The following is a 14,095-nucleotide window of genomic DNA, read 5'->3' as shown; positions in this document are numbered from 1 at the left end:
TGCGTCTGTCTGCAGGTTGAAGTCTGGAGTCCATCTTCATCCTCATCTTCATCTTCATCATCGTCAGTGGACCATGTTGACCCACCTCAGAACCCGGAGCAGGAGTCTGTTCCACAACTCAAACTGAACCACCAGAACCAGGATCACACAGAACCTGTGGACTACGTGGACCTGACCAAGACCAGCCTGAAACCATGGAACTCCATGCAGGTGGGCTCACACATTTAGAATTATTATTATTATTATTATTATTATTATTATTATTATTATTATTATTATTTTATTTTAGTGTAAAAAAAAAAAAAAAAAGTAAAATTGCATCAAAATGTTTACATTTACAGACTAGTCTACTACAAAAATGTGAATAACCTGAACAAATATGAACAACCTGAAATGTCTGAAGAGAAGTCTGTGGAACTGGACCAGTATTCTGCCTGGTATTAAATGTTTGGTGTATTTGTAGATCCACTGTGATCGGTATGTTGTGATGCACATGTAGAAATGATAAACTGAGGCAGGGCTGTCAAACTCATTTTAGTTCAGTTCCACATACAGTTACATTTGATCTGCAGTGGGCTGAACCAGTAATAACAACATAATTATATATATATCAGTGTCGGCTGCTGGTCTTTCAGACAGGGGAAGCTCATTGTCGGCTTACATCAAAAAAATTGTCAAGTTATTTAAACATAAATTCGTCCCTCCGTTCCTTTTTCAGAAAATGCTCAGTGACCTTATCGTACAAGCAGGCGTCTTTTCCAGGGACTTGGTCGTTAGTTCACTCCGACCTAGCCGACAGTATGACTGATTTAACTATGTACAAAATGATATTAAACTGAAACAAGAAAATGTTGAAATTCTGTTAAATGTAAACCAGTTAGTCCAGTGGTTGTGTTTTCTTCCAGGTCAGTAAATGAACAGTTCATCTGGTTTCTGTGATTTCCCAGCAGAATGTGTGACGTATTAAACTGAACTGTGTCAGTGAAGGAGCAGATCTGAAAACAGCTGTCAATCAAACGGGATTCAGCCTTTGGACCCATCCTCCAATCAGCACGCGGACGCTCAGCGTCCGGCCCGGCCGAGCTCCGCCCACAGCTCCATTCACCCCCAGAGACGCCGAGCGTCTGGGGGCGGGACAACATGGTGTCATTTATCCAATTAGCGTCCAGTTTAGAGTCAGTTTCCAGCAGTTCCACTCAGTCCCATTGAAGTGCATGGACGCTGAGCGTCTACGACAAATGCACTGAGCAGAGATGGAGGAGAAAACACAGACATGAGAATGGAGGAGAAGTGAACAACATCCAGTCCACTGATCTGGGATCAAACTGATTCTGAACCAACTGGTCTGAGAGATGAACGTGTTCTAACACATTTGGAGTCAATGAAATGAAAACAACTGAACAGATTTGAGCATTTATTTGGAATCATTGTAGGAGAAGATGAGCTTCCACTGCAGTCCGACAGAAAACACCTCTGATATAAATAATGTCAACTCCAAACTTTCTCTGTTTCCGATCGAAAAAAGTAAATTTACATTATGAACAGGTTTACATCTACAAACTATCCTTTCAAAAGATGTGAATAATATGAACAAACTGAAAGAATAAGTGTAATTTTAACAATATTCTGCCTCAGTTTATCATTTCCACATGTTCATTCTAACTGACAGATCACAGTGGATCTACAAACACACAAAACATTTAATAACAGACAGAATATTGGTAAAATTGTACGTACTTCTCAAGACATTTCAGGTTATTCACATTTTATTGCAAAAATTATACTTTGTTTTAGTGTAAATACATGAAAATATTTACATTTACAAAGGGAAACATTTGGAGTTGTCATTATTTCTATGTTATTATGATGGTATTTGACTGGTCCGGCCCACTGGAGATCATATTGGTCAGAATGTGGAACCTGCTCTAGTTCTTTTCATCCTTCATTCTTTCATTCAAAGGTTTTCATGCTATTTCTTTAAACTTCTGAAGGGTTTGGAGTCGAGCTTTGGGGTTGAATTGTCCCAGACTCGTCTTTCCTCCGTTTACACTCTTCTATTCTTTCCTGTTTTTCTGTCATTTCTGTGTTCTCCAGGATCTGACCAGAGACATTTACGATATTTATGCCGAATACGAGCACGAGGAGGACGAGGATCAGTTCCCGGTGTCTCCGTGTCGTCTGCTGTCTCCGACCAAACACTTCATCCTCAACATAAACGTCGGAGGAACGGTGAGTTCAAGGGCATACGGAAGAACTGGTGTCATCTGCGAACAATGATCAAACCCGACGAAACTCCAATAAAGATCGCAGGAAAAGAAACGCACAGTTACAAAAGAAAACGTAACCAAAATAATCACCTGCAGAACGCAAATCTGTGCTTATTAACAACTCGGAAGAAGTGAAACCCCTGAAAACAAGGAAGAGAAAAATAATACGAATAAATATTAACACCAAGAGGAAACGATATTAAAAAAAGACACGAAACACCTCAAATCAGATCTGAAAGAAGAGTCATTTTCCAGGGTTTAGACTCGTCTCAACACCGTCTGAAAACACAGATGAGTTTATAAAACCATCATTAATCACATTTAAAGTGTTTGAACTGATTTTATACGTAAGGCCCTTACATTTAACTGGATGAAAAAGTGACAGAAATAAAGACTGATTCTGTCGACTCTGCCTTGTTCTGTGTGTTTTTGTTGCTGTTCCCGGTGTTGTGTTGTTGCCGGTGTTGTGTTGTTGCTGGTGTTGTGGTGTTGCTGACGCTGTGGTGTTGCTGGTGTTGTGTTGTTGCCGGTGTTATGTTGTTGCCGTTGTTGTGTCGTGTTGTTGCTTGCAGGTGTATCGCCTGCCCTACAGGTTGGCTGCCCGCTACCCAAAGTCCCGCATTGGGTCGCTTGGCCACGTACACGACCACAGCCGTAAACTGGACCTGTGCGACGACTACATCGTCCACAGCAACGAGTTCTTCTTCGACCGCGACCCAAAGATCTTCCACTTCATCTACGTCTTCTACAGGTGAAAGAACACGACCAGTACGAGGAGATTCAAGCTGATGAACCTTCAGTTGTTGAGTGGACGGTGTCTCTGTCTCTGTCCTCCCTCCAGGACCGGCGTCCTGTGGATCAAAGACGAACTGTGTCCTCGGAACTTCCTGGAGGAGATCAACTACTGGGGGGTCCGCATCCGCAACAGCAACCGCTGCTGTCGCATCTGCTTCGAGGAGCGCCAGGACGAGTTGAACGAGCAACTGAAGATCCAGACGCAGCTGATGAAGGAGGTGAGCCGCGGAAAAACCACCAGAACCACCAGGTCCACAAAACCCACTAGAACCACCAGGTCCACTGCTACCCCCAGTGGTCTGACTTATCTGGTTTTCGGTCATTGCTGTGGTTGTGTTGTTGGTTTTCGGTCGTCGTTGTAGTCGTGTCGGTGGTTTTCGGTCATCGCTGTGGTCGTGTCGTTGGTTTTCATTTCATTGCTGTGATCATGTCGTTGGTGTTCGGTTGTTGCTGTGATCGTGTTGTTGGTTTTCGGCCGTCACTGTGGTCGTGTCGTTGGTTTTCGGTCGTCGCTGTAGTCGTGTCGGTGGTTTTCGGTCGTCGCTGTGGTCGTTTCGGTGGTTTTCGGTCATCGTTGTGGTCGTGTCGTTGGTTTTCGGTCATTGCTGTAGTCGTGTCGTTGGTTTTCGGTCGTCGCTGTAGTCGTGTCGTTGGTTTTCGGTCGTCGCTGTAGTCGTGTCGGTGGTTTTCGGTCGTCGCTGTGGTCGTTTCGGTGGTTTTCGGTCGTCGTTGTGGTCGTGTCGTCGGTTTTCCGGTCGTCGCTGTAGTCGTGTCGGTGGTTTTCGGTCGTCGCTGTGGTCGTTTCGGTGGTTTTCGGTCATCGTTGTGGTCGTGTCGTCGGTTTTCGGTCGTCGCTGTAGTCATGTCGGTGGTTTTTTAGTCGTCGCTGTGGTTGTGTCGGTGGTTTTCAGTCGTCGCTGTAGTCGTGTCGTTGGTTTTCGGTCGTCGCTGTAGTCGTGTCGGTGGTTTTCGGTCGTCGCTGTAGTCGTGTCGTTGGTTTTCGGTCGTCGCTGTGGTCGTTTCGGTGGTTTTCGGTCGTCGTTGTGGTCGTGTCGTCGGTTTTCGGTCGTCGCTGTAGTCGTGTCGGTGGTTTTTAGTCGTCGCTGTGGTCGTGTCGGTGGTTTTCGGTCGTCGCTGTAGTCGTGTCGGTGGTTTTCGGTCGTCGCTGTGGTCGTTTCGGTGGTTTTCGGTCATCGTTGTGGTCGTGTCGTCGGTTTTCGGTCGTCGCTGTGGTCGTGTCGTCGGTTTTCGGTCGTCGCTGTAGTCGTGTCGGTGGTTTTTAGTCGTCGCTGTGGTTGTGTCGGTGGTTTTCAGTCGTCGCTGTAGTCGTGTCGTTGGTTTTCGGTCGTCGCTGTAGTCGTGTCGTTGGTTTTCGGTCGTCGCTGTAGTCGTGTCGGTGGTTTTCGGTCGTCGCTGTAGTCGTGTCGGTGGTTTTCGGTCGTCGCTGTGGTCGTTTCGGTGGTTTTCGGTCGTCGTTGTGGTCGTGTCGGTGGTTTTCGGTCGTCGCTGTAGTCATGTCGGTGGTTTTCGGTCGTCGCTGTGGTCGTATCGGTGGTTTTCGGTCGTCGCTGTGGTCGTTTCGGTGGTTTTCGGTCGTCGTTGTGGTCGTGTCGTCGGTTTTCGGTCGTCGCTGTAGTCGTGTCGGTGGTTTTCGGTCGTCGCTGTGGTCGTGTCGGTGGTTTTTCGGTCGTCGCTGTAGTCGTGTCGTTGGTTTTCGGGTCGTCGCTGTAGTCGTGTCGGTGGTTTTTCGGTCGTCGCTGTGGTCGTTTCGGTGGTTTTTAGGTCGTCGCTGTGGTTGTGTCGGTGGTTTCAGTCGTCGCTGTAGTCGTGTCGTTGGTTTTCGGTCGTCGCTGTAGTCGTGTCGTTGGTTTTTGGTCGTCGCTGTAGTCGTGTCGGTGGTTTTCGGTCGTCGCTGTAGTCGTGGTCGTCGTTTTCACTCATCGCTGTGGTCGTGTCGTCGGTTTTCAGTCGTCGCTGTGGTCGTGTCGTCGGTTTTCGGTCATCACCGTGGTCGTGTCGTTGGTTTTCGGTCGTCGCTGTAGTCGTGTCGTTGGTTTTTGGTCGTCGCTGTAGTCGTGTCGGTGGTTTTCGGTCGTCGCTGTAGTCGTGTCGTCGGTTTTCACTCATCGCTGTGGTCGTGTCGTCGGTTTTCAGAGTCGTCGCTGTGGTCGTGTCCGTCGGTTTTCGGTCATCACCGTGGTCGTGTCGTTGGTTTTCGGTCGTCGCTGTAGTCGTGTCGTTGGTTTTTGGTCGTCGCTGTAGTCGTGTCGGTGGTTTTCGGTCGTCGCTGTAGTCGTGTCGTTGGTTTTCGGTCGTCGCTGTAGTCGTGTCGGTGGTTTTCGGTCGTCGCTGTGGTCGTTTCGGTGGTTTTTAGTCGTCGCTGTGGTTGTGTCGGTGGTTTTCAGTCGTCGCTGTAGTCGTGTCGTTGGTTTTCGGTCGTCGCTGTAGTCGTGTCGTTGGTTTTTGGTCGTCGCTGTAGTCGTGTCGGTGGTTTTCGGTCGTCGCTGTAGTCGTGTCGTCGGTTTTCACTCATCGCTGTGGTCGTGTCGTCGGTTTTCAGTCGTCGCTGTGGTCGTGTCGTCGGTTTTCGGTCATCACCGTGGTCGTGTCGTTGGTTTTCGGTCGTCGCTGTAGTCGTGTCGTTGGTTTTTGGTCGTCGCTGTAGTCGTGTCGGTGGTTTTCGGTCGTCGCTGTAGTCGTGTCGTCGGTTTTCACTCATCGCTGTGGTCGTGTCGTCGGTTTTCAGTCGTCGCTGTGGTCGTGTCGTCGGTTTTCGGTCATCACCGTGGTCGTGTCGTTGGTTTTCGGTCGTCGCTGTAGTCGTGTCGTTGGTTTGCGGTCGTCGCTGTGGTCGTGTCGTTGGTTTTTGTTTCTTGGCTGTGGTCGTGTCGTTGGTTTTTGTTTCTTTGCTGTGGTCGTGTCGTTGGTTTGCGGTCATTGCTTTGGTCGTTTCGTTGGTTTTCGTTTCATTGCTGTGATCGTGTCGTTGGTGTTCGGTTGTTGCTGTGATCGTGTTGTTGGTTTTCGGCCGTTGCTGTGGTCGTGTCGTTGGTTTTCGGTCGTCGCTGTAGTCGTGTCGTTGGTTTTCGGTCGTCGCTGTAGTCGTGTCGTTGGTTTTCAGGTCGTCGCTGTGGTCGTGTCGTTGGTTTTCGGTCGTCGCTGTAGTCGTGTCGTTGGTTTTCGGTCGTCGCTGTGGTCGTGTCGTTGGTTTTCGGTCGTCGCTGTGGTCGTGTCGGTGGTTTTCCCGGTCGTCGTTGTGGTCGTGTCGTTGGTTTTTCGGTCGTCGCTGTAGTCGTGTCGGTGGTTTTCAGTCGTCGCTGTGGTCGTGTCGGTGGTTTTCGGTCGTCGCTGTAGTCGTGTCGTGGGTTTTCGGTCGTCGCTGTGGTCGTGTCGGTGGTTTTCGGTCGTCGCTGTAGTCGTGTCGTTGGTTTTCGGTCGTCGCTGTAGTCGTGTCGTTGGTTTTTCGGGTCGTCGCTGTGGTCGTGTCGTTGGTTTCAGGTCGTCGCTGTGGTTGTGTCGGTGGTTTTCGGTCGTCGCTGTAGTCGTGTCGGTGGTTTTCGGTCGTCGCTGTAGTCGTGTCGGTGGTTTTCCGGTCGTCGCTGTAGTCGTGTCGTCGGTTTTCGGTCGTCACTGTAGTCGTGTCGTCGGTTTTCAGTTGTCGCTGTGGTCGTGTCGTCGGTTTTCAGTCGTCGCTGTGGTCGTGTCATCGGTTCTCAGTCGTTGCTGTGGTCGTGTCATTATTTTTTGGTCCTCGCTGTAGTCGTGTCGTCGGTTTTCGGTCGTCGCTGTGGTCGTGTCGTTGGTTTTCGGTCGTCGCTGTGGTCGTGTCATTATTTTTCAGTCCTCGCTGTAGTCGTGTCGTCGGTTTTCGGTCGTCGCTGTGGTCGTGTCGTCGGTTTTCACTCATCGCTGTGGTCGTGTCGTCGGTTTTCAGTCGTCGCTGTGGTCGTGTCGTCGGTTTTCGGTCGTCACCGTGGTCCTGTCGTTGGTTTTCGGTCGTCGCTGTGGTCGTGTCGTTGGTTTGCGGTCGTCGCTGTGGTCGTGTCGTTGGTTTTTGTTTCTTTGCTGTGGTCGTGTCGTTGGTTTGCGGTCATTGCTTTGGTCGTTTCGTTGGTTTTTGGTCGTCGCTGTGGTCGTGTCGTTGGTTTTCAGTCGTCGCTGTGGTCTTGTCGTTGGTTTCTGGCTGTTGCTGTGGTCGTGTCGTTGGTTTTCAGTTGTTGCTGAGATCGTGTCGTTGGTTTTCGGTCGTCGCTGTGGTCGTGTCGTTGGTTTTCATTTCATTGCTGTGATCGTGTCGTTGGTGTTCGGTTGTTGCTGTGATCGTGTTGTTGGTTTTCGGCCGTCGCTGTGGTCGTGTCGTTGGTTTTCGGTCGTCGCTGTAGTCGTGTCGTTGGTTTTCGGTCGTCGCTGTAGTCGTGTCGTTGGTTTTCGGTCGTCGCTGTAGTCGTGTCGTTGGTTTTCGGTTGTCGCTGTAGTCGTGTCGTTGGTTTTCGGTCGTCGCTGTAGTCGTGTCGTTGGTTTTCAGTCGTCGCTGTAGTTGTGTCGTTGGTTTTTTGGTCCTTGTTGTGGTCGTGTCATTGGTTTTCAGTCGTCGCTGTAGTTGTGTCGTTGGTTTTTTGGTCCTTGTTGTGGTCGTGTCATTGGTTTTCAGTCGTCGCTGTAGTCGTGTCGTTGGTTTTTTGGTCCTTGTTGTGGTCGTGTCATCAGTTTTCAGTCGTCGCTGTCATCATGTTGTCAGTTTTCAGTCGTCCTGTGCTTGTATCGTTGCTCCAGGTGGACATGGAGGAGAACGACGCCTTGTTCTTGGGCATGGTCTTCGGTCCGACTCGCAGGAGAATGTGGAACCTGATGGAGAAGCCGTTCTCTTCGATCACTGCCAAGCTGATGGCGGTCGCCTCCTCCATGTTCGTGCTGATCTCGCTGGTCGCCATGACGCTCAACACCGTGGACGAGATGCAGTACAAGGTGTGTTTTATGGACTAGACAGATTTATAATGTACTGTTGATCATTTATGGTCGTTTCTCATTTTTTATACCTTGTGTTTATTTGTGTCTTGTTGCATCCATTTGTGGTTGTGATGTCACATGTCCGGTTGTGATGTCACATGTCCGGTTGGTCTCGGTGCAGACGCCGGCGGGCCAGCCCAGCGGTCGTTTCTACGGTGAGAGCGTGGAGACGTTGTGCATCGCCTTCTTCACTCTGGAGTACGTCCTGAGGTTGGTGTCCACGCCCGAGCTGACGCGGTTCGGACGGAGCGTGCTCAACACGGTGGACCTGGTGGCCATCCTGCCGCACTACCTGCAGATGGTCCTGGAGCAGTTCGACGACCAGGACTTCCACCTGCACTCAGGAGACATCGAGACGGTGGGACGAGTGGGGAAGGTAAAGACTGGGACACACAGGGGAAGGAAAAGACTGGGACACACAGGGGAAGGAAAAGACTGGGACACACAGGGGAAGGTAAAGACTGGGACACACAGGGGAAGGAAAAGACTGGGACACACAGGGGAAGGAAAAGACTGGGACACACAGGGGAAGGAAAAGACTGGGACACACAGGGGAAGGAAAAGACTGGGACACAGCGGGTTACTATGACGACGACGACGATGACTCAACTTCATCCTACTGGTGTGTGTGTGAATGGGTGAATGTGAGTCTTTGGAAAACACTGTGGACTCCATGAAGGAGAAAAGAAGTATGAACCATTTACTATTACCTCCTCCTCCTCTTCTTCTTCCTCCTCTTCTTCTTCCTCCTCCTCCTCTTCTTCTTCTTCCTCTTCCTCCTCCTCTTCTTCTTCTTCCTCTTCCTCCTCCTCTTCTTCTTCCTCTTCCTCCTCCTCTTCTTCTTCTTCCTCTTCCTCCTCCTCTTCTTCTTCCTCCTCCTCTTCTTCTTCCTCCTCTTCCTCCTCCTCCTCTTCTTCTTCTTCCTCTTCCTCCTCCTCTTCCTCCCCCTCCTCTGTTTTCAGTTGGGTCAGGTTCTTAGGATCATGCGTCTCATGCGGATCTTCAGGATTCTGAAGTTGGCTCGTCATTCCACCGGCCTCAGAGCCTTTGGGTTCACCCTCAGACAGTGTTACCAGCAGGTCAGACCCACCCTCAGCTCCTGTGTTTATTTGTTTGTTTGTTTATTTGTTTGCTTGTGTTTCCGTCTGAGCGTGCTCAGTGACAGGCCGTTTGTGTGCAGGTGGGCTGTTTGCTGCTCTTCATCGGCATGGGGATCTTCATGTTTTCAGCCATGGTTTACACTGTGGAACACGACGTCTACAACACCAACTTCACCTCCATCCCACAGGCCTGGTGGTGGGCCGCCGTGAGTCCACTCCCACCCCCCACATCCACCAGAGAACCCCCACAGATGAACAACCCAACACAGATGAGGAGAAAGATCAACGCACATTTACCGGGGGGGGTTAAACTGGCTTCAAAGTCCTTCGACTAACGCTAATATGTTGATGGTGGGCGGGGCTAATAGGTTCAGTATTTGGCCTTTGTGCGTAAACCCCAAATGAAAGTAGAACCTCACAGAATGTTGTTGTTTATTTATTTCAAATATTGCAGTAAAATCAAATAACAAAATAATTATATAGAAAAGAACGGAAACCATTCAAAGTTCTCCATTATTTGATGAGCGGGTACGACTTTATTCTCATTTTATTACGTCTTTATTCTCGCAGTGAAACATGTTTTTATTTTCATATGTGGCCTTTATACGCCGTGGTACCATCAGACATTTAATGGGTTTTTAAATGTTCTTCTTCAGGCCAGTATTTCCACCGTTGGCTACGGCGACATGTTTCCTGAAACCAACCTGGGTCGGTTGTTCGCCTTCGGCTGCATCTCCTTCGGTATCATCCTGAACGGAATGCCCATCTCCATCCTCTACAACAAGTTCTCTGACTACTACACCAAACTCAAGTCCCACGAGTACGCCGCCGTCACCAAGGCCCGCGGGAAGCTGCACTTCAGCCGCCGCGCCGCCAAGAGGTTCGCCGAGTGCTGTGACGACACCGCGCCCAAGGGTGGCGTCTGCCAGCACTGATGGACAGCGGCAAAATGGTGGACGATGCTACGCCGCCAAGTAAAGAGCAGATGTGGCAGTGGAACGTCTGGACGTCAGGTACAAGCAGGCGCTATTTTTCAACTTCCAAGATGTCGTCCTGACCAATGGGAGAAGAAGACGATTTACATAGTTTTATACGAACCAATGACATGAGCAGAGACTGTAAATAACAAGATGATGTCATCCAGGACCAGGAAGCAGAAGTGACCATATTTGGACAAAAAGGAGGAGATGTAGGAGCACTAGGGCTAGCTAAATGCTAAATGCTAGCTCACTGACTTGGTCAAACTGACCATCGTTTTATATATATTCTATTGTATTTTATTTGTCTTATTTAGAAGAATAAGAACAGCTGTGTACTGTCGTTGGAGCAGCATCTAGTGGCTGTTGGTGGAATTACACCTGACACTCTAATGCAGACGCTGTGGTTTTCATTCATCTGTAGAAGCCTGTTCTTCTTCAGCTGTTTCCTGTTTGTTTCACGGCTTTAACTGAAGTTTTACCACTCATTTCAGTTCACAAAACAGTGTAAATCAGTGTTTTTCAACCTTTGGGTCGCTCAAATCTCTAATAATTGTTTAAAAAAAATGTAAATAAATGACTAATAAAAAATATTTTTAATGATTCAGTATATATGTCATTCTAATTAAAACACCACATATTTTTAATAAAAATCCAGTTAAAAAAATGCAGGATAGAACATCTGAACATGTGTATGTTGATTGACCTGATCATGTGACCACATGCGTTGCTATGGTGCGACCTGCCCGAACACCGAAACTGAGAATGGACAGATTTGTTCACCTGTCTGGTCCCGCTAAGACACTGAAGAGAAAAAAAGTGTCTGTTTTGAACGTCTGGGGTCGACGTTAAAATGGTGTCATGAGCAAAAAAAAAAGTTGGAACCAGTGTAAATGTTTTCTTTGTACTTTTATGGGTTAAATAATAGTTCAGCTGTGTTAACGACTCAGACTGGAGTTTTTACTGCATTCTCATCAAATATTCACAAAGTTCTGGAGACCGAGTTTGGATTTGGAGTCAGTTTATTTCCTCCACCAGGAGGTACTGTGATCACTTTGTTTGTTTGTTTGTTTGTTTGTTAGCAACTTTAGTGGAAAACTCTTGCCTCCATCTTTCCCAAATCTTCCCCACAGATAGGCCTAGGCCCTGGGACCAGCCCATTAAACTTTGGTCCCAGTAGGACAAAGTTCAAGGTCACAGCAAGGTCACAACATCTACAATTTTCCATCTGTCATCATTGAGACATTTTTGAAAATTCATCAAAAATTCAAAACGACTCTGATTCTCTTCCAGTTGGATCCACCTGTAGCTTAGAACAATCTCTTGTATCTGGAACTAAATTGTCCACATCCACTGTGGAATGTGGACTCTGTGGACATTTACACTGAACACTGAAAATCCCATTTACCACACATTTAAAATTAGAACTCAACAAATATTGATGTGAATTGAATCTAATTGGACAGACACATGACTGGGACCAAGATTCAACTTTGTACCAAATATCGTTCCGCTCCATTTCTCTTCCGTCACGCTCTGTTGACTTTTGTTATTTTTTATGCACCATTTTCGAAAACTCATAAAAAAATGCAATTTGTGAAATATCATTCTGAAATTTGTTTGCACATCCATAGTTTAAACAGAAATAGTCGACCCACACATGCACACCGTTCCAGGTGCTTGGCGGAGGTTAGCATTCTCTGAACACTTAGTTTAAACTAGTGATGGAATCAGTTTGGATCATAAACGCTGCAGATGTGACGTTTGTGCAACATTTTCTGAAAGTGAATCAGAGCAGGTTTAAAACAGACACGTCCTTATGGATGGAGTTTCAGATCTGTGTGTTTCAGACTTCTGTAGCTGGAACATCTTTGTTAACCCACTGGTATCCGCCCACAGACGTCCTTCTAAACACCTGAAGAACATCATCTGCTCTAATGTCAGACTGTTTTTAAGTTGGTTTTTAAGTTTTTACATTTGTTTTATATTTCATCAAATTGAGCCATAAACAAAATACCAAATACTCAATAACTTCATAATTTAACCCTTTAAATGACATGTTTGTCATGGAAACAAACAAACTTTTTCTTCAATATTTTACTTAAAAATTGCTTTAGTTTTTTTTTTTCATCCTGTCGTCTGTCAATGATTAACACAGTATTTTTCAACCTTGGGGTCAGGACCCTATGTGGGGTCACCTGGAATTTCTAGTAACTGATTTAAAAAAAAAAAAAAGTACTAATAAAAAATATATGGTGAGTTGACAGAGACAGTTCCAGTCCATAAAAGACATGACAAACTGTGGTTGTGAAACTGCAGCACTGTGGTTCTGTTTCTGTGTCAAATGTTCATTGTGGTCAGTTTCAGATGCTGCAGCTCTTTCATAATTCAGTTTCAGTTCCTGTTTGTTCAGTATTAATTGTCAGCCTTGTAAATCCAAGCTGGACTGACTGGACATAAAAAACAAAATAAAAAAAAATCAAATTCCTTTGTGCAGTAATCTACACCTGGCTTTACTGCCGCCGTCCATAATAACATATATTATATAGACTAAATGTCCTCTAAAATTAACGTTTATTTGCAACATAGTATAGAAAACTATGACATGATCAAAAACATAAATTTTTAGCAAAACAAAAAAAGTCTGTTGTGAATGTCTGGGGTCACCAGAAATTTTTGATGTTAAAATGGAGTCATGAGTAAAAACAGGTTGAAAACCACTGAATTAACACTAACATTAGTTCATATTCATTATTTTAGTGCTGGGTTTCATGTTAAATGTGTCGATGTGCATTTTTACTCACTTTGAAGAATTGGCCTTAAAGGGTTAAAATAGGACTGAAGTGTTTCTGGTGATTAGAAGGACCTCTGACACCACAGGGTTAATGTGTTAATATGAAGTCTGTTTTTCTAACTGTTCAGTTTATTCACAAACTTTATTTTCTTTACAAAAAACAGAATCACATTTTACAAAATTCTCATTTAAAGGTTAAAGGTCAATCGATCACATCTGATCAATGAAGCTGGAACATAAAAGGATCCGTCTGGTGTTAAAACATGTTTTCTGTTTTTCTGACTGTATTTAACGTACGTATAAACACATCCATGTTTGTGTCACAAACAGATGATCTGAGTCTGAATGTGTCATAAGTGAAAGTGTCCGTCATAAACTAAACTCAGATCTGACCTCAAACATATATTTAATAATCAATAATCTTATACCGTAGAACCATGTTACTGTCACACGTTCTTTACTCATCCACACCTTTTCCACAAATCAAACCTCAGACTTTAGTTACTGACATGAAATCCTCAGGTTTATCCTCTGGTCTGAACCAGTAAAACCATTAAACCCATTAAACTCACTTCACTGAGCCTCATCAAACTGAGGAAACTGATGAAAAATTAGTTATAACTCAACAACTTCAACAAAAAGTACAGAAACGTCAGCAGACATTTACTGGAAGAACAAAAAACCAGTAAAGTATGACCTGACCCCGTTTACACGACCATAAAAATCTGATCATTAGAAAAATCAGATCTGATGCGTTTACATGCACGTCAGAAATGCAGTAATCCATAAACTCTGGTTTAGACGTTTCAGTTCATTATCGGATTTATTTCGAAGTTCGTACGTACATTGTGATGGAATCAAAGTTAGGGATGCACTGATCCGATACCAGTATTGGGCATTGGCTCTGATACTCAGTGTGTGTACTCATACTCGTAAAAGTAATCCAATACAAATGCACTGATACCACTTATGGCTGTGTGACATTCCCAGTTCAGTGCAGCAGGTACGAGGAGGAGGAAAAATGTGTGCGAGTGTGAAGAGTGTGGAGATTTAATGAAATAAATGACGGTGATAAAAGTAACACTGACTGACAGTAACGTTCCAGACACAGACGGATACAGACGCAGCGTTCTGTCCGTCCTCTGCGTACATTCC

General features: G+C 46.2%; 1 pseudogene; it reads left to right on the top strand.

Moving 5' to 3' along the window:
* LOC115430646 (potassium voltage-gated channel subfamily V member 2-like) lies at positions 1–10,143 on the top strand (annotated as a pseudogene).
* Positions 10,144–14,095: the final 3,952 nt, after the last annotated feature.

The sequence above is a fragment of the Sphaeramia orbicularis genome, chromosome 12 (genome assembly GCF_902148855.1).
Source record: "Sphaeramia orbicularis chromosome 12, fSphaOr1.1, whole genome shotgun sequence".
Classification (NCBI taxonomy): Eukaryota; Metazoa; Chordata; class Actinopteri; order Kurtiformes; family Apogonidae; genus Sphaeramia; species Sphaeramia orbicularis.
The sequence above is the reverse complement of the archived record's forward strand: the minus strand, read 5'-3'. Positions and strand labels throughout refer to the sequence as shown.